General features: G+C 38.7%; 1 long non-coding RNA gene across 1 annotated transcript; it reads right to left on the bottom strand.

Moving 5' to 3' along the window:
- Positions 1-1,342: 1,342 nt before the first annotated feature.
- Positions 1,343-18,888, bottom strand: LOC116410553. The gene is made up of 4 exons (XR_004222470.1): positions 18,762-18,888; positions 18,618-18,682; positions 18,266-18,539; positions 1,343-1,444 (listed from the first exon to the last, which is right to left on the bottom strand). It is a non-coding gene; the product is annotated as an uncharacterized LOC116410553 (long non-coding RNA).
- Positions 18,889-19,904: the final 1,016 nt, after the last annotated feature.

Raw genomic sequence — 19,904 nt, 5'->3', positions numbered from 1 at the left:
GATGACTGACTTGTCCAGGGTCAAAATAAGTTTCCAAACGATCCAGTGTCTCTAGTAGTGTAAGATCCCACATCAAAGGCAGATCATTTAACCTTCAACCATGTATCTCACTGCTTATATGAGTGGTACCCATTGTCAGATATGAAAAGTGCTTCACTTTTAACTTTGAGGGGGATAAACAGGGTTGATTTTGGTTGCTTCTACAACAAGCTGAAAAACTTGATAGATCAAAACCACCCCGTTAGTCCTTAAGTAGTTGCAGTGTCTGAGCAGGATATCAAGCAGCCCTGTAATAAAGCACTTTGTTAATTATACTTTATATGGTCCCACTGTTACCAAAGGTATAGATCATGTTTATCAGTATTCCATTTGGAACATGCTAATCCATACATTAGCTATTTTCATTTTTAGTACTTAACTGTGGTGACAAATTTCATCTGAAAAGTTGAAGGTGGCCATACACAGGCAGATTTCAGCTGCTGATATTGGTCCTTTAGACGATTTGGCAGCTTACCTGCCCATGTATGGGCACCACCGACAGACCCCCCCCCACCCCCCACCCCCACCGGCTGACATCTGGCCTGAAATTGGGCAGATCCTGATTGTTCGATTTTATGATATTAGAGTTATGGATAGGAATTGTTGACCTATATCTAAAGGTACGAGCTGTGGTGCAGGGTGTACCTTGGGGACTGCATGGTTGTAATCCTGACAGTAAATGAACAAATGTTATATTTATAAGTGTGGCACAGAGAGATAGATGATAGACAGATAGATGATAGATAGATAGATAGATAGATAGATAGATAGATAGACAGACAGACAGACAGACAGACAGACAGACAGACAGACAGACAGACAGACAGACGGAAAGATAGATAGATAGATAGATAGATAGATAGATAGATAGATAGATAGATAGATACTGTAGAGCTTATTATACACACAGACCATTATGTGCATTGTTCCCTCATTTCCTTTACATCCTGGCAACCTTAGCAGACATTCTATTTACAAAATGTACAAAATTAGATCAGCTTGCTTTGGGCAAGTCACTAAATCTCCCTATGCCTCAGGCACCAAACCTATATTATAAACCCTACATGTCATGCAGCCACCATGTCTGAATAATTCTGCATACATTAATGTGTATAATGAAATAACTGTAAAAAGAGTAATCCTTTGCCTTTCTCTCTTCTTTTTATTACTAGCTGACCTCCCCAAACTCTATTACAAACTCCTCCTTTTGTACCTAACAACAGTAATGATGACACTGTCTGGTTGGCGAAAGAGAAGTGTCCAAAAAATGTAAAATTACATACTGAATAAAACAAAGACCAAGTGTAGGAGAGTTTCAGAAACTTTAATGAATGACAGCAGATTCCATCTGGAGATTGCAAGTTGTAAGGATCAGGTTGTGTGCTTCCCAATCGATAGGATTTTTCTGAAAAAAGAGGATGACAGGTTCTTTGCAAACAGCATAGAGTTTTTTTAGAAACTTTTTCCCAGCTAAGAAGAAAATGTAATTCAATGCTATGTAGAAACACTAAGAATAAAATGTAATTCAATGCTTGTGAACAGATATATACTGTATATATATATATATGTATTATGCCATTTGCCAGCCAAGGGTGATAAAGCATATCAGGAAAAGATGTAACTTATTTATATTTTAGTGATGGTCAATCAGACATTTTAGTTCACTTCTCTTACTATTTCTAAATTTGGCATCATAGCTTTTGATATATCATTGAAGAAATTGGTCAGAAAGCTACACCTGATATTGTTTTGCACAGTGGTAACTAGATGAACACATTGCTAGATGAATAGTGATGGGTGAAATGTTTCGCCAGGCATGGATTCGCATGGATTCGCGGGACAAAAGAATAGCTGCAGGCAACAAAAGAATAGCTGCGCGACAAAACAATAGCCGGGGGCGACAAAACAATAGCCGCAGGCGACAAAAGAATAGCAGTGCGACAAAACAACAGCCGCGGGCAATAAAAGAACAGCCGCACGACAAAAGAATAGCCGCCGGCGACAACTTTTTTTTTGACGTGCAACATTTTCACCGTTTCGCGAATCTTTTGAAAGATTCCCAAATTTTTCGGCGAATCGAAACATGACAGATTCGCTCATCACTATAGATGAACATTACAACATAAAAAGAATGAAAAATACATTTTGTTGTATACATTGGTAATAAGACAAGAAAAAGAAAAAAATAGAGCTCTTGCAACAAGTGTGTTAATACAGGTATGGGACCCCTTATCCGGAAACCCATTATTCAGAAAGTTCAGAATTACGGAAAGCCCCTCTCCCATAGACCCCATTTTAATCAAATGATTCAGAATTTTAAAACTGATTTCCTTTTTCTCTGTAATAATAATAAAAATCTTGTAATTGGATAACGGATCCCAACTAAGATATAATTAATCCTTATTGGATGCAAAACAATTCTACTGAGTTTAATTAATGTTTTATTGTTTTTTTAGAAGACTTAAGGTGTGAAGATTCAAATTATGGAAAGACCCCTTATCCGGAATACTCTTGGTCCCGAGCATTCTGGATAATATATATACCTGTACCACTGGCTTCAATTCTGGCAATATTGGAATAACTGTATGAGTGGCAGAAATGTTACATGTGGTATTATGTAATAGCTAACCCAAAGCTGTTAACACAAAAATACAAAAAACCTAAACAGGAAATATACACCATGTTTTACCATGTAGCAACAAAAATGTGCACAAATGAGCTTGATGACCACACTTCAACAGCTAGTTCAAATGAAAGATGGCTGATTTTCCATGATCAATTATTCAGTCCTCATTTGTCTAATAGTGTGCTGTAGCTTGTTGACTCACAGCAACTTATTTAACCCTTTAAGTGCCAGCCGAATTCGTCATTTCGGTTCCCCCCAGTGCCAGACGTTTTTTAAGCATTTTGTACTCATTCGCTTTAACAATGTTTTTTGGTAGGAAAACCTCCATGAAACTAGGGAAATTATATATCGTTTTTTTCGTCACTAATTGGGCTTCGACATACATACCAAATTTTATAACTTTTCTGGAGATATGATGTGTATTTTGGGTGAATTATGTAAAAAAAAAAAAAAATTATGAAAAATTTCTGTATATTTTGAGTTTTTTTTCCATAGAAAAGTTAATTTTACACACTTTTTTTTGTTGTTTGTAAAAGCCCTGATACTCCCAAGTCCAACGATACCAAATATGTGGTGGTACCCCACAGTTCCAGTCCAGAAGTAACCCCCAAACCAAAGAAATACTTTGTACAATATCACACCAGAACAAAGCGGAAAAGCGCTTGTAACAGTTGATGCAGCATAACTTATATGTAAATCTAAAATATCCCCTCATGTTTGGTATCTTTAGAAACTACAGACCTTCAGGTTTCTAGGTGCAATGTAGTTTTCACTCAAAAGCCAAATACCTTTTGTCAGTGCATTGTGAAATTTGACATTTTTTTGACATTTTTTTTTTTTCTAAAACGTAAACTTGGACGCATGATCAAATGTGGATTTGACAAAAAAAAATCTCATAAAAATTTTCTAACAAAGGCAAATTTGAAAGACAAATTTCTACTGAATAAAATGATGCCCAATATGTATGGGTGCACATAAAGACATGGGCACCAAACACTCCAAAGCAGGGGCAATGCACAAGGGCAATTACAGCTAAAAATGTGGGTGCTGTGCTCTATGTGCACTACCTGCAGTTTTTCAGTGTTAACCCCCCCTACTTGTGAAATAACCCCCACAAACTATATATTTCTGAAAAGTGCACACCTTCAGCTATTCAGAGACACCACTCTTCTCTTTCTACATAGAAAATTGTGGCCGCAGTCCCTTGCAGAAGTCAGCACTTTGGTCAGAAATTGAGGAAAAAACAGATAAAAAACCTAGATTTCTCCCCAAAATCTCCATGGCAACTACCAAAAACTTACTAAACATCAATCTGCAAGTTCCCCTGAATAAAACAATACCCCATATGTATGGGTACACATAAAGACGTGGCCACCAAATGCCGCAAAACAGGGGCAATGCATAAGGGCAATTTCAGTTGAAATTTTGGGGGCTGCGCTCTATGTGCACTTCCTGCAGTTTTTCAGTGTTAACCCCCCCTACCTGTAAAATAACCCCCACAAACTATATATTTCTGAAAAGTGTACACCTTCAGCTATTCAGAGACATCACTCTCCTCTTTCTACATGGAAAATTGTGGCCGCAGTCCCTTGCAGAAGTCAGCGCATTGGTCAGAAATCAAGGAAAAACCAGATACAAACCTAGATTTCTCCCCAAAATCTCCATGGCAACTACCAAAAACTTACTAAACATCAATCTGCAAGTTCCCCTGAATAAAACGATACCCCATATGTATGGGTACACATAAAGACGTGGCCACCAAATGCCCCAAAACAGGGGCAATGCATAAGGGCAATTTCAGTTGAAATTTTGGTTGCTGCGCTCTATGTGCACTTCCTGCAGTTTTTCAGTGTTAACCCCCCATACCTGTAAAATAACCCCCACAAACTATATATTTCTGAAAAGTGCACACCTTCAGCTATTCAGAGACACCACTCTCCTCTTTCTACATGGAAAATTGTGCAGAAGTCAGCGCATTGGTCAGAAATCAAGGAAAAAACAGACACAAACCTAGATTTCTCCCCAAAATCTCCATGGCAACTACCAAAAACTTACTAAACATCAATCTGCAAGTTCCCCTGAATAAAACGATACCCCATATGTATGGGTACACATAAAGACGTGGCCACCAAATGCCCCAAAACAGGGGCAATGCATAAGGGCAATTTCAGTTGAAATTTTGGGGGCTGCGCTCTATGTGCACTTCCTGCAGTTTTTCAGTGTTAACCCCCCCTACCTGTAAAATAACCCCCACAAACTATATATTTCCAAAAAGTGCACACCTTCAGCTATTCAGAGACACCACTCTCCTCTTTCTACATGGAAAATTGTGGCCACAGTCCCTTGCAGAAGTCAGCGCATTGGTCAGAAATCAAGGAAAAACCAGATACAAACCTAGATTTCTCCCCAAAATCTCCATGGCAACTACCAAAAACTTACTAAACATCAATCTGCAAGTTCCCCTGAATAAAACGATACCCCATATGTATGGGTACACATAAAGACGTGGCCACCAAATGCCCCAAAACAGGGGCAATGCATAAGGGCAATTTCAGTTGAAATTTTGGGGGCTGCGCTCTATGTGCACTTCCTGCAGTTCTTCAGTGTTAACCCCCCCTACCTGTAAAATAACCCCCACAAACTATATATTTCTGAAAAGTGCATACCTTCAGCTATTCAGAGACACCACTCTCCTCTTTCTACATGGAAAATTGTGGCCGCAGTCCCTTGCAGAAGTAAGTGCATCGGTCAGAAATCAAGGAAAAACCAGATACAAACCTAGATTTCTCCCCAAAATCTCCATGGCAACTACCAAAAACTTACTAAACATCAATCTGCAAGTTCCCCTGAATAAAACGATACCCCATATGTATGGGTACACATAAAGACGTGGCCACCAAATGCCCCAAAACAGGGGCAATGCATAAGGGCAATTTCAGTTGAAATTTTGGGGGCTGCGCTCTATGTGCACTTCCTGCAGTTTTTCGGTGTTAACCCCCCCACCTGTAAAATAACCCCCACAAACTATATATTTCTGAAAAGTGCATACCTTCAGCTATTCAGAGACACCACTCTCCTCTTTCTACATGGAAAATTGTGGCCGCAGTCCCTTGCAGAAGTAAGCGCATTGGTCAGAAATCAAGGAAAAACCAGATACAAACCTAGATTTCTCCCCAAAATCTCCATGACAACTACCAAAAACTTACTAAACATCAATCTGCAAGTTCCCCTGAATAAAACAATACCCCATATGTATGGGTACACATAAAGACGTGGCCACCAAATGCCCCAAAACAGGGGCAATGCATAATAATGGGGCTGCAATTTATGTGCACATCTCAAAGCTTTTCAGACAAAATTGCCCCTTACCTGTGAAAAAAACCATATAAACTGTATATTGATTAAAAATAGACAACTTCAGCTATTCAGAGACACCACTCTTCTCTTTCTACATGGAAAATTGTGGCCGCAGTCCCTTGCAGAAGTCAGCGCTTTGGTCAGAAATTAAGGAAAAACCAGATACAAACCTAGATTTTGGTCAGAAATCAAGGAAAAACCAGATAAAAAACCTAGATTTCTCCCCAAAATCTCCATGGCAACTACCAAAAACTTACTAAACCTCAATTTGCAAGTTCCCCTGAATAAAACGATACCCCATATGTATGGGTGCACATAAAGACGTGTCCACCAAATGCCCCCAAACAGGGGCAATGCATAAGGGGGGGCTGTGCTCTATGTGCTCTACCTGCAGTTATTTAGTCTAAACACCCCCATACCTGTGAAATAACCCCCACAAACTATATATTTCCAAAAAGTGCACACCTTCAGCTATTCAGAGACACCACTCTTCTCTTTCTACATGGAAAATTGTGGCCACAGTCCCTTGCAGAAGTCAGCGCTTTGGTCAGAAATCAAGGAAAAACCAGATACAAACCTAGATTTCTCCCCAAAATCTCCATGGCAACTACCAAAAACTTACTAACCATTAATCTGCAAGTTCCCCTGAATAAAACAATACCCCATATGTATGGGTGCACATAAAGACGTGGCCACCAAATGCCCCAAAACAGGGGCAATGCATAAGGGCAATTTCAGTTGAAATTTTGGGGGCTGCGCTCTATGTGCACTACCTGCAGTTTTTCAGTGTTAACCCCCCCTACCTGTGAAATAACCCCCACAATCTATATATTTACGAAAAGTGCACACCTTCAGCTATTCAGAGACACAACTCTTCTCTTTCTACATGGAAAATTGTGGCCGCAGTCCCTTGCAGAAGTTAGCGCATCGGTCAGAAATCAAGGAAAAACCAGATACAAACCTAGATTTTGGTCAGAAATCAAGGAAAAACCAGATAAAAAACCTAGATTTCTCCCCAAAATCTCCATGGCAACTACCAAAAACTTACTAAACCTCAATTTGCAAGTTCCCCTGAATAAAACGATACCCCATATGTATGGGTGCACATAAAGACGTGGCCACCAAATGCCCCCTAACAGGGGCAATGCATAACGGGGGGCTTTGCTCTACCTGCAGTTATTTAGTCTAAACACCCCCATACCTGTGAAAAAACCCCCGCAAACTATATATTTCCAAAAAGTGCACACCTTCAGCTATTCAGAGACACCACTCTTCTCTTTCTACATGGAAAATTGTGGCCGCAGTCCCTTGCAGAAGTCAGCGCTTTGGTCAGAAATCAAGGAAAAACCAGATACAAACCTAGATTTTGGTCAGAAATCAAGGAAAAACCAGATAAAAAACCTAGATTTCTCCCCAAAATCTCCATGGCAACTACCAAAAACTTACTAAACCTCAATTTGCAAGTTCCCCTGAATAAAACGATACCCCATATGTATGGGTGCACATAAAGACGTGGCCACCAAATGCCCCAAAACAGGGGCAATGCATAAGGGCAATTTCAGTTGAAATTTTGGGGGCTGCGCTCTATGTGCACTACCTGCAGTTTTTCAGTGTTAACCCCCCCTACCTGTGAAATAACCCCCACAATCTATATATTTAAGAAAAGTGCACACCTTCAGCTATTCAGAGACACCACTCTTCTCTTTCTACATGGAAAATTGTGGCCGCAGTCCCTTGCAGAAGTCAGCGCTTTGGTCAGAAATCAAGGAAAAACCAGATAAAAAACCTAGATTTCTCCCCAAAATCTCCATGGCAACTACCAAAAACTTACTAAACCTCAATTTGCAAGTTCCCCTGAATAAAACAATACCCCATATGTATGGGTGCACATAAAGACGTGGCCACCAAATGCCCCCAAACAGGGGCAATGCATAAGGGGGGGCTTTGCTCTACCTGCAGTTTTTCAGTGTTAACCCCCCTACCTGTGAAATAACCCCCACAATCTATATATTTACGAAAAGTGCACACCTTCAGCTATTCAGAGACACCACTCTTCTCTTTCTACATGGAAAATTGTGGCCGCAGTCCCTTGCAGAATTCAGCGCTTTGGTCAGAAATCAAGGAAAAACCAGAAACAAACCTAGATTTTGGTCAGAAATCAAGGAAAAACCAGATAAAAAAACTAGATTTCTCCCCAAAATCTCCATGGCAACTACCAAAAACTTACTAAACCTCAATTTGCAAGTTCCCCTGAATAAAACGATACCCCATATGTATGGGTGCACATAAAGACATGGCCACCAAATGCCCCAAAACAGGGGCAATGCATAAGGGGGGGCTGTGCTCTATGTGCTCTACCTGCAGTTATTTAGTCTAAACACCCCCATACCTGTGAAATAACCCCCGCAAACTATATATTTCTGAAAAGTGCACACCTTCAGCTATTCAGAGACACCACTCTTCTCTTTCTACATGGAAAATTGTGGCCACAGTCCCTTGCAGAAGTCAGCGCTTTGGTCAGAAATCAAGGAAAAACCAGATACAAACCTAGATTTCTCCCCAAAATCTCCATGGCAACTACCAAAAACTTACTAACCATAAATCTGCAAGTTCCCCTGAATAAAACGATACCCCATATGTATGGGTGCACATAAAGACGTGGCCACCAAATGCCCCAAAACAGGGGCAATGCATAAGGGCAATTTCAGTTGAAATTTTGGGGGCTGCGCTCTATGTGCACTACCTGCAGTTTTTCAGTGTTAACCTCCCCTACCTGTTAAATAACCCCCACAATCTATATATTTACGAAAAGTGCACACCTTCAGCTATTCAGAGACACCACTCTCCTCTTTCTACATGGAAAATTGTGGCCGCAGTCCCTTGCAGAAGTCAGCGCTTTGGTCAGAAATCAAGGAAAAACCAGATACAAACCTAGATTTTGGTCAGAAATCAAGGAAAAACCAGATACAAACCTAGATTTCTCCCCAAAATCTCCATGGCAACTACCAAAAACGTACTAAACCTCAATTTGCAAGTTCCCCTGAATAAAACGATACCCCATATGTATGGGTGCACATAAAAACGTGGCCACCAAATGCCCCCAAACAGGGGCAATGCATAAGGGGGGTCTGTGCTCTATGTGCTCTACCTGCAGTTATTTAGTCTAAACACCCCCCTACCTGTGAAATAACCCCCGCAAACTATATATTTATGAAAAGTGCACAGCTTCAGCTATTCAAAGACACCACTCTTCTCTTTCTACATGGAAAATTGTGGCCGCAGTCCCTTGCAGAAGTCAGCGCTTTGGTCAGAAATCAAGGAAAAACCAGATACAAACCTAGATTTCTCCCCAAAATCTCCATGGCAACTACCAAAAACTTACTAACCATAAATCTGCAAGTTCCCCTGAATAAAACGATACCCCATATGTATGGGTGCACATAAGTACATGGCCGCCAAACCTGAAAATGCATAATATTGGGGCTGCACCTTTTTTTTTGCCTGCACCCGAATGAATGGAATACGCTCGGGTGCAGGCACATGTAGCCGATATACGCATGAAAACGCGTGAGAATGCAAAGTCTCGCGTTTTCATGCGTATATCGGCTACATGTGCCTGCACCCGAGCGTATTCCATTCATTCGGGTGCAGGCACAAGTAGCAGGCGTAGGGCTGAATTTTCGGCAAGCGTTTTTCCACTTGCTGAAAAAATCAGCCCTACGCCATGTGTGGCATCAGCCTAACCCTTGGCAATAGAAACTACCAGAACAATCTTAGCACCTCTGGACCTTTCTAGAACAACTGAAATCAAATGAAGTTAAAATGGAATAAAACCACTAAAAGCAATCAAAGAACAATAATTGCAATGAAATCGGTGGTCAGAGCCCTGGATCCACCAATGTCACTGCAAAAGCAACCTTTTTGGGGCACTAAATACACAATAAAGAACAATGCAAAGATAAAACACCATAAAATCAGTAAATTCAAATAAAAACCACTCAAACCAACAGAAGAACAATTATTGCAATGAAATCGGTGGTCAGAGCCCTGGATCCACCAATGTCACTGCAAATTCAGCACCCAATAGCAATACAAAAGTTACAGTGCAATAGAATAATTCAAAAACAGAAATCAATTATGAAAATGCAAAAAAAACACTAAAATGCAACCAAATAAATCAGATAATTATAGAGCAAGATCAGAAATAAAGTTTTAGTAAAAAAAAAAGACTGCCAAAGAAAGCAAAGAAAGAAAGAAAAGAAAAGAAAGAAAAAAAAAAAAAAAGTGTAAGTGTAAGTGTGTGTGTAAGTGTCTGTGTGTGCTTGGGAAAGTTGTAAATAAGTGTGTATGTGTGTAAAAGTGTAATAATGACAAAGATAGAAGAAGAAATGGAAAAAAAAAAAAAATTTTAGACAGTTGAGATAGAAATAAGCAAAATAAACAGTGGTTAGAGAGTTGTAGTTCAGCTTACACAATGCAGGCAGGCGATCAGGGCGACCAATCCAGCAGGAAGGCAGCAGGAAGGCAGCAGGGTGGCTCCAGCAGTCTCACGTGGCAGCAGGAGTGAAGAGGCGACGGCGGGGGCGGCGACAATTAAAGGGACAGCAGTGGACATGTCATCAATGCGTGTCCACTGCTGTCATTGGCTGAGGACCCGGATCGGCGGCGCTGGGGGACCGGATCGGTGAGTATGTCCTTACTTGCTCGTTGCCTAGGGGGTTGTGCAGGCTTTACAAGCGCTGCGCTGCTTTAAAAGCGAGCGCAGCGCTTGTAAACCCGTTAGTGCTGTAGGACGTAGATTCTACGTTCTATGGCACTTTGGTCCCTTGGTACCTAGGACGTAGAATCTACGTCCTATGGCACTAAAAAGGTTAATGGATGGGGGTTGGGTAAGCAGTAACACAATAACAGCATAACATGAGTTTACCAAAAATAAACAGTTAAAAGGTAAAAATTAATGTAGTAAGTCAGGGGTAGGGAACCTATGGCTCGGGAGCCAGATATGGCTCTTTTGATGGCTGCATCTGGCTCTCTGGCATATCTTTAATAAAAAAATTAACGGGGGACGTGGCCTGCGCTCGGCGGATAGAAGACATGTTCTAAGCCTCAGAACACGTCTTCTATCCGCCGAGCGCAGGCTACGCCCTCCTCCGCATCGCATCCGGCATCCTTGGCACCCACCCTACCTTGGTGTACAGCCTTAAATCCATATAGTGTTAAATGGTACAGCATGTTTGGAAGGAAAATTTTGGAGCTTTCTGAATAACGGATTTATGGTTAAGGGATGTACATATCAAAAAATATATAATTTACCATATTTTAACTACTTTGTGTGCTCACTCAAAAAGACCGTAAATTAATGTGAAAATCAATTAAGATCTAATGATCTATAAAAATTTGAATATGAATTTTGAAATATAGGCTGTTTGATATATTTTTTGTTTTTCTGAGATATAGTTTGCCCTTTAAATTTAGATGTAAAGTTCTCATTGCACATTTTTAGCTCTTGTATAAACTTGAAAAATCTGGTTCATCTTCACACCACTCAAGATCATCACTGTATTTTATATATAAATTAATACCCAGCACTCTCATTCTCACCTTTAAAAATTAGTCTCTCCACCGAACTATTTAGGCTTCACAATTCTCCCCCAACTCTTCTGTAGTTGGAATATTCATTTAAACATGAATAAATTGCGTGTTTATATGAGATAAAACCTTTGTTCATACCCCCGTCTCATTGTAGATTGTTCTAATGAGGAGGGATCTTTTCATCTTTTCAATTAGTAAGTATTTGTATGTAACCAGTATGTTTGATATAAATACAAAATCACTTCTATTCTACAGTGCTGTAGAATATGTTGCTATTTTATAGATACTTGTTAAATATCTTTACTGTTAGGTATCTTTTCTTAAATATAATAATATAAATGCAACAGGTACCCTGCATACTTGCATTGTGTGATATGCACAAATCAGTGGCAAAATACAGTACATTTCATTTGACCATTGGAAGTCTTTAGGTTCTGCAGCAAATGCTGTATCAATAGTACAGCCCACTTATATACACAGAGTTGTGGGAGCACTCCAAGGCTAAATAGAGTATGCAAATACAATGGAAGTGTGACTGATCTGGCCAAATTAACTACAAGCATACAAAAAGAGAGGGGGATTGATCAATGCACATTCCCTGGTCCCCAGTTTCATAAGTAAATTATCTATGCTAGTGCATGTGTTTACAAAAACAGGGGTTTTTAGTTACAAAATTATGATCATAAGATTGGTAAGCCACCATACCACGTCAAGGTAAACCCCGTATGGCGGTCCTATCTATTTACCTCTGGTCATATTTTTCAAAGGCTGGCACTCCCGTGCACTGTTGCCTGTAGAGTTATTCTGCAGGAAGAATGGCCAAAATTCCATGTGGGTTAGCACCCCCACACCCGTCCCTTTAATGGTGGTCTTATGCCTTTAATAAAATGGGTGTTGGTTAACGGGCAGTCTTATCCTTTACAAGCCGCAAGCGGGGGAGGATTAAGCCTGTAGAACCAAGCTGTGGTCCTGGCAATCTCTCTCTATAAAAGCTGAAGGCATGGGAGTGACTAAGCCCTCTGACTCAAACCAGCCCCCAGGTCAAGAATGTCAACAGTGCACGGGAGTGCCAGCCTTTGAAAAATATGACCAGAGGTAAATAGATAGGACCACCATAAGGGGTTTACCTTGACGTGGTATGGTGGCTTACCAATCTTATGATCATAATTTTGTAACTAAAAACCCCTGTTTTTGTAAACACATGCACTAGCATAGATAATTTACTTATGAAACGGGACCAGGGAATGTGCATTGATCAATCCCCCTCTCTTTTTGTATACAGCCCACTTATCCCTTCAGAATTGAACACCATTAAATCGCTTATCCTATTTATTGATAACCACGCCATATGTATGCTGCAGAGTGAATTGTATTCTTATCGTATATCAGGCCTACTGATTATTATTTTAATTATTATTATTTTATTCCACAGAATGCACAGCACTTGGTTTTAAGGGGAAGTAAGCCACGGATAGCAACCCTGCTTGGAGGAGGGGCAGCATGACCCAGGCCCATCCCATGCCCAATAGAGGGGTTTAAGTGAGTGGGAAGGGTTAAGGCTGGGGGGAGGAGTAGGTGGCCATCTTTAGCGTGAGGCATGGTGAACTTGCAACCATTTTGTGGAAGCAAGTAGGAAAGCAAAGTTCCCCACCCGCCCTCCCTAGAAAGGGGGTGGTAATCTTGTTCGGGTTTGTTTTTTCTTAGTTGTCACAAATGTGGCCAACAAGGGCCGGGGTACACGAGTTATAGTCAGTTAGCGGGGACATAGCCAAATTGGGGGCTAAAATATTTTAGAAGGATATTTGTGGGCGGGCCCTTGCCAGTCTGCCGGGTAAATATTTGGGCCGGTAAGAGAGGCTTACCTTGGTGGGATGGTTTAACCCCTAAGGTGGGTGGCCATTGTTGCAGATGTATTACAGGGGAAATACTAAAAGGTGATGGCGGGGGCTCCCGGTAAGGTGGAGTCTTTTTTGTAAGTACGGTTTGGCGGCCTATCCTCTGGGCTAGGAGGCTTTACGGCTGGAGGATAGTGCTTCAGGTAAGTAGGGGCAGACTGACAGGGGCTCAAGTTATATGGATGTTACATGATGTTGTATGTTATATAATATTTACAATGTTTAATAAGTTTTGTTATAAATGATGTAAATGATGATTTGTATATTAATAAATTGTGATGCTTGGAATTGTATTGCTAAAATTAATAAAGCTGTGGCCAGTATCATTCCAAGATGATAGTGTCACGCATTTTATTGGTTAGAGAGTTTTTAGCGTGAGGATGCTGTGGATGATGCCTGGGTCATGTGCAATGCTGTGCACCAGCAAAAATGCCTGCTATAGAGCAACCTATGGATTAATAAAGATTCCTGCTATGCAACAGATGCAAATTAAACTAGTAGACTGTAACTTTTAGATGATTAGATATCCACACTAGATATGAAGCATTTAAGGAAATGTCGAATTTGATGGGCGGTTCTATTTCCACCTTAACTGTTCATTATAAACAAAGGCATTTTCTTCATGACACATCCACACTTATGTTAGTGTTTCAGATTTATGAGCCCTGTGGTTCTTCAAATGCTTTTTCATTTGTTCTCTTGCTAGTCCTTAACCATACAGAACCATGTTTTGAAACATCAGGATTGTAAATAGTAACATAAGCCTCCACCCTGGTGCCTTTTGATAACAGTCATCTGTTCTCTATGATTTGGTGTTCTATGGTTTTAATTTACTTAAGCCTAAGCTCCCTTTTTCTAAGTCTCTCTGTTAGGCCTGAGGCCTACGAGAACATTTTCACTGCAAATCTCTTGAGGACTTTTGCTATTGACTTTGATATATCACAGACACATATTTTAATGCAACTTTATTTTTTCATGCTGACTAAAGTTTGCAATGGAATTTTATCCTATTACTTTTAAAATGAAGACAGCTGTGAGTAGCTGTTAAAAAGATACAAACAAGGACCATGGGCAAAACCTTCATGTTTTACAAAATGCATCATACACAAATTGTGTTAAAAAGATATAAAACAACTCAAAACATATTAATTAACTGGAAATGATACTCTGAACTTCTTAAAACTCAAGGGGTGTTTTTTGTTGCTTCCTTTTTTTTCAAATGAAGATTTTTTTCCCCTCCTTCTCTTGGAGTATGCTTACCAGTATGGTCATGCACACATACCCATATGTTTTTACTTTGCTCTGTTATGTCCTAATAACTGAATGTAAATGAGGGTCAATTAACATCAGGATTGGAAACAAATGACAACATTAAAGCTGCAGTTTCATTCTGTGGTAATTACAAGTTCAGTGAAATATAAAACATATATAAACAGATCTAAACAATCTAATTTTGTAATGATTTGAACAATAAAACTGACAATTGACAGACCAGATTTTTAACAGCACTCAGTATAATTTTTACTCTACATATTAGGCAAATGTTGGTGATTTAAAATAAGACAACATATGTAAAGAATGGCTGCATTGCAATATGTGTTTGTTTGTTTGTTTGTTTAGATAAAACAGCACTCTATATAAATGAAAATAAATAAATACATATATATATTGCAGATTTAATATATTCATGAACACTGGTAGATGTACTTTCCAAAAACTGAAAGAAAACCAGGGTTTTGGGATATATTCTGCATAGTGAAACTCAAATTGCCTCAGACATTCCCTGTAATGCACATGATGCTTCCGTCTATACAACTCATATATAAACTGTGGCAGTCTATGTATGTATGTATAACTTTATTTATAAAGTGCTACAACGATACGCAGCACTGTACAATCTTATATGGCAGTGTTACAGCTTTACTAAGCCCTTTTAAAATAGGAGTAATGCTTGACACTGATGTCTGAATTCAGTTCTGACCATGGCACACAAAATATTTCTATGTTTAACCCATCTATGTGTGTGTTTCCAGTAGGAACTACATTGTATATTATAGGTATGGGCCTTCTTATCGAGACTGCTTGGGAGCTGTGGTTTTCTGATAAAAGATCTTTCCGTAATTTTATCTCCATGACTCAAGTCTGCTAAAAATCATTTAAACATTAAATAAACCCAATAGGATTGTTAAAATGGACTCTTTGCAGTGGCGTAACAATAGAGGAAGCAAGATCCCACACATGATCGCAGGGGGTCCACAGGGTCTGCATCCTCCATTTTGCATGTAAAACCCTGCTCTATGGTGACACACAGGTAGGGGAGTGGGAGGGGAGCTGGGATTGATAGGCAAGTGGGTGGCTGAGTTTGCCCCTGACTATGGGAGATGGAATCATAATAACATGATACAAACTTAGAGAATCAAATTAATTTTGCATCATGACTTTGAAGAGAGAAAAATGATCTTTTTGCCACCATTTAAAGTGATAAAATGGAAACACAACATATTCACAGTGACAAATTTGATTTTTAGGTCCATGTATGTTATTCAGAGGTTTTGGCTTTATATTCGGCTTTGTGCTAATGAAGTTATTAGTGACCTTAAAAGCAGCTTTTTTTTTTTTTTTTTTTTTTTTTAAAAAGTAAATTAAATTTGTAGAAGCAATGCCAGTTGCATTATTTATGTGAAACTTTTAATCACAATCACTGCTATCTGTGGTATTTTTCTGTATGATCACACAATTTTATTGTTAAACATTAGTGATAGAAACCATAGTTACACTGGCTGAAGCTTTTAGCTTGAATTAAACATAAAAAGGTCATTTAGAGTTTTAAGTGTTTTACAAGTAAAATTATGGCCTGCCGCTTTGTGAAGAACAAATTTCTAACTGTGCAGTTGCACCAATTTACTAATGTTTATGGCATACTTTATCCTGAGTTGAGAAAGTTTTATGTCTTACAGAAGTAAAGACGTAAGAAGTATTTTTACAGGGTTGTTAAAAGTCCCCACTGAGTTCACTGCAATCTATAGATTATTTCCATATAGATTTATAACATGATGAAAAACATTTCCTTTCAGAGAAAATGATTTATTCATACAGCTTTAGATATTTTTCTATTATTCGGGTAACATACAAAACATGACACAGAAACTGGAATGTTTTTAAAAATTGGTCCTTGTACATGACATGTTAAAACTAGTTGAGAGAAACACATCAACCGTTATTAGGCTTTGGTGGTATATTCATTTCTACATAGCCTATACCTGATGGAAGGATTATGGGAAAAGAACATGAGAAGGAGGTAAAAATGATATAATTAATGGCATGGAAATGTGTTTTATGTTCAGTTTAGCAGGGGGTATATAAAACATTACAAATGGGAGTTTAATATATGTAAAACTGACAGGCTTATTTACATGCAGGATCATCATCCATGCAATGGCACCTTTGATTTTTATCAGTACGTACGTTATAGAGATCCAAATTAAAAAGATCCTTTATCCAGAAAATCCCAGGTCCCAAACATTCTGGATAACAGGTCCCATACCTGTATATGTGTTTCATGGTCTGATTTTGCTGTTAAGTATGCTCCATTGCCTGTATGCATTAAAGAGGGTTAATATGGCCCCCTTTTTATTATGAGCTCATTCAGTTAAGTTTATGTTGAAGGTGCATAAACTGAAGCTGAAATAAATATAAATTATATTTTTACATAAACCAAATTTCACAGACAGAAAGGAATCCATGATAGTCTGTCTCTGTTCACAAGGATGAGTTCCTCCCTCCCTTAATTTCACACTATAATGCAACCTTCTCTCACCTTGTTCCACTGTGATGTGGAGAATTTTGAGTCTTGAGGTCACTCAAAATCTTTGGACCTCCCACTATGTAAAGCAGAAGGACTTCAAACCCCAGAATCCATTACTTCCCAATGATGCAATTTGAGGGAGGGTCTGCATTACTCTGTGACCCTAAGGGATGCTGGGAAATGGTTTGTAAGAGCATCATGGTCTCATAATCTGTGGAATGTGATATGTTTGTGTAAAAATTGTGTTATATTTATGAATGTTTAGGCAGTGTTTACATACCTTTTCTCATGAGCTCAAGTCAAAGGGAGGTATATTTTCCCTTTCATTCACAGAGACTTAACCTGTACATACATATATCATATTGATATATCATATATAAATATGCATGTTGCAAAATGTTTAATGCTTTGCTGTCATTTAAGCATAGCACAAATAGAAAGAAATGACAGAAAGGCACCGCTTTGTTTGATACCCCATCTGCAGCCATATTTTATGTTTCTTGAGTTATTGTTTACTAGTGTCAAACATCATACTAGTGTTTGGACATCAGAAGTGAGAGTATTAAATATTATTCAGATTTGGAATGTATGAGCATGTTAGAAGTAAATGTTAATAATAATGATAATAATGTTTTTATAGTAGATTAGAGAGGATCAATCAAATTCTGGCCAAGCTACTTCAATATGTCAATCTGCTAATCACAATTAGGGAAAAAGCTGTATACATGAGATAGGGAAAGGCAACATGAAGTATCATAATACCTAACACTGTATCTTTTCAAGAATGTATTTTTTTATTGCTAATTCAGCAGCAAATTCCTGCCATGTCATTGGATAGTTAACTAATACTGTCCTCATCATATTCATAGCAGAAAAAAACAGGCAGATGCACAGTTATACACAATGAGTGCCGCACATACTAGCACAGCAACATTTCTTTTCAGAGCTTACCTAATTTTAGAAATAATATTATTGCCCCATGTGATTTTCAAGCCACCAAAATTAGTATTAGTGTTCTCAGCCTGAGAAATGGAAAATCTTTTTGAATAAAATCAGTCAGTACACACTTGGCCGTGAAAAATCCTACAATAAAGAAAAATCTTGTTAGAACCAAATACATTGCTGCATGTGTAACTTACCTATTTCCAGGCTTGTTATCATTCAAGATGATACTTGGGAGAATGGATGACTTGACTTGAAGAATTCAACTTGAAAAAATATCTGACTGTGAAGAAATCCAGCAAATAAATATACACATTAGTACAATTTCAACACATTGGCAGGTCAGACCCCTAACACTGACCTTGAATGCTTGAAGGAGTCTGACTTTGAAGAAATCTGACTGTGAAGAAGTCCAGCAAAGACATCCTGTAAATAAAGACACACATTACTATTACATCAGCAATACTCAGGCAGGTAAAACTTCAACAATGCTTTAGAGACTTACCTGAAAACTTTATCCTGGCTTGTAAGTATCCAACATGGCAACTCTGAGAAGAAAGGATAACAGGCCTTGAATGCCTGAAGGAGCCTGACCTTGAAGATATCCGACTGTGAAGAAATCCAGCAAAGATATCCTGTAAATGAAGATACACATTAGTTTCACATAGCAACACTCTGGCAGGTCAAGCTGCTAACACTGCTTCAGAGATTTACCTGAAAACTTTCCTGGCTTGTACATAGCCAACATGGCAATTGTGAGAAGAAAGGATGCTTGAAGGAGTCTTATTTTGAAGACATTAGACATCAAGCAAAGATATCCTGTAAATATTTTCAATTTTAATAAATATGCAACATTATGTTATAATTATCTGGATGTTTACTTTTTAATGCATATTCAATATTGAATTAAATTGTTGTCATGTGTTTTAGCTCCATCACTTGCAGTGTTAAGGCACTCCTGACTTCCCTTGGCTTTTGATACACATTAATACAGTGTGATACAGTATATATTGCTGCAAAAGCAGTACTGCCTGTAAGATTCAGTTATTCCAACAAACTGTCCACGTGTAGCCGTTTTCGTATTTAATCAGTAAATACAAAATGATTAAACCTTTCTACACAGTGCTCAAGAATATACATCCAATAGGGCACACTGATTGCAACAGTGCACCACAGAGAGCTAGGAGCATCTTTTTTTTTTTTCCAATCGCTAACATTTACAGAAAAACTTGCATTATCTTGGGAAATAAAAACTTGAATACAACAGAAATTGAATTGCTGCATTCATTTTTACAAATCTGACTTTTAAAACATTTGATAAATAAAATGGCTTCAATCTTAAAAGTCTTCTTCTAGTTATTGGTTCTATAGAAGTTTAGGAATGAGAGATGTACAAATCCTGGATTCCTCCTAATTCTGTTTACATTTGGCCAAAAAATACTTGGATTTGGCCAAATATGAGTGCCTGGCTGAACTGAACCCTTAAAACCATGTGAATTTAGGTCACACCATTAAGGAAACTGCAAATTCCACCACCCTTTTTTAAATGAACAGTAACACCAAAAAATGAAAGAGCTTTAAAGTAATAAAAATATAATGCACTGTTAAAACTGGTGTGTTTGCTACAGTAACACTACTATAATTGATA

This window comes from Xenopus tropicalis, chromosome 4 (assembly GCF_000004195.4).
Source record: "Xenopus tropicalis strain Nigerian chromosome 4, UCB_Xtro_10.0, whole genome shotgun sequence".
Taxonomy (NCBI): Eukaryota; Metazoa; Chordata; class Amphibia; order Anura; family Pipidae; genus Xenopus; species Xenopus tropicalis.
Note: the sequence above shows the minus strand (reverse complement) of the source record. Positions and strands in the feature narration are given on the sequence as shown.